This window comes from Otolemur garnettii, unplaced genomic scaffold, assembly GCF_000181295.1.
Source record: "Otolemur garnettii isolate 467f Iridium unplaced genomic scaffold, OtoGar3 scaffold00125, whole genome shotgun sequence".
Lineage (NCBI taxonomy): Eukaryota > Metazoa > Chordata > Mammalia > Primates > Galagidae > Otolemur > Otolemur garnettii.
Window position 1 is genome coordinate 6,046,016 of NW_003852520.1, and position 1,834 is coordinate 6,047,849.

Here is a 1,834-nt window from a genome sequence, read left to right on the forward strand (position 1 = left end):
CCTGTGGCTCAAAGGAGTAGGGCGCTGGCCCCATATGCCGGAGGTGGCAGGTTCAAACCCAGCCCCGTCCAAAAAAAAAAAGATCTTAGTATATATTTATACACTTTCCAGACATTTTACTATGAATACAATACATAGATACAAATATCTTTAAAAAAAATAAAATTTGGACTATACTGTATGTGTTCTTCTGTAGCCTAGGTTGTTGTGGGTGTGGTATTATAACCTCTGGGTAATCATACTAATATGTAAACATGGCCTACTTTTGTTTCATTTTCTTCCCACAGCTGTTTCATTAACTACAATGAGCCTTTTAATGAATATGTACCACATGTGCCAAAGGAACAGCCATCTCTAGTCTGAACTCCTGCAGCTGGTCTCCTGGCTTCTCATTTTACCCTCTAATCCATCCTTTACACAAACACCAAAGTGATCTTCCAGGAATAGCCCTAACCAAGTCACTTCTCTACTCAAAACCATTCAATGCAAGAGGTTATGTAGTGTATGATTCCATTTATGAGAGTCTCAAAAAGACAAAACTGTAGGCACAGAGGAGTGGTTGCCAGAGTTAGGGGTATGGGGAAGGTGTGATGGGACAAGGGAATTGTTCTGTGGCCTGACTGTCGTGGTGGTTACATAAATCTACACCTGTTAAAATTCACAGAACTGTGCATTACTTCCAAATGTCAGTTTTCCTATATGATTATTTTTTTTAAACTTTCAATGGTTCTCCCAGTGCTTGCAGATTCTAATTCAGCAGTCTAAGCCAATATATTTAAGGCCCTCCCTGGGCCTCCCACCTCCCAGTCTACTTTTGCAACCTCGTCTTTCACATGCTATATTCCAACCACACTGTAACTACTTGCTGTTCAGTGAAAATATATTTCATGAACTTTTCATTTTTTTCTTTTTCTTGTTAGTTATTTCTGAGCCCAGAAAAGATAGGTTTTCATATATCAGCTATGACTGTAACAGCCACCCCACTCCCTGCCTTTTGATAGAGAGTCTCACTCTATTGTCCTGGGTACAGTGCAGTGGCATCTCCATAATTCACGGCAACCTTAAACTCCTGGGCTCAAGTGATTCCTCCTGTCGAAGCCTCCTGACTACTGCAGACTACAGGCACATGCCACAATCCCCAGCTAATTTTTCTATTTTTTGCAGGGACAGAGTCTTGCTCTTACTCAGGTTGGTTTTGAGCTCCTGAGCTTGAATAATCCTGCTTTGGCCTCCCAGAGAGCTAGGATTACAGGGATGAGCCACCATGCCCAGTCAGGCTCCATTTTTAATGCTTCTTATATGTGTATATGTTATTTCCAACAACCTTGAGATATGCACTATTATTAAACTCATTTTTCAGGCAAGAAACAGGCAGAGGTTAAATAATCCATTCATGATGATCATTACTGCCAATACATGGCTAAGGTGGGAATGAAACCTAGCCTGGTTCCTGACTGTACAACTGATTTATAATAACACCTACCTCAAGTGGCTAAGGCGCCAGGCACATACACCAGAGCTGACAGGTTCGAATCCAGCCCAGGCCTGCCAAACAACAATGAAAACCACAACCAAAAAATAGCTGGGTGTTGGGACCAGTGCCTGTAATCCCAGCTACTTGAGAGGCTGAGACAAGAGAATCGCCTAAGCCCAGGAGTTGGAGGTTGCTGTGAGCTGTGATGCCATGGCACTCTACCCAGGGTGACTGCTTGAGGCTTTGTCTCAAAATAAATAAATAAATAAATAATGCCTCACTGAAATAATTTTAAGTTTCTTATTTGAGACAGAATCCATAACATTTGTGAAAGGTAATTTGTGACCCATTTCTTTCTTT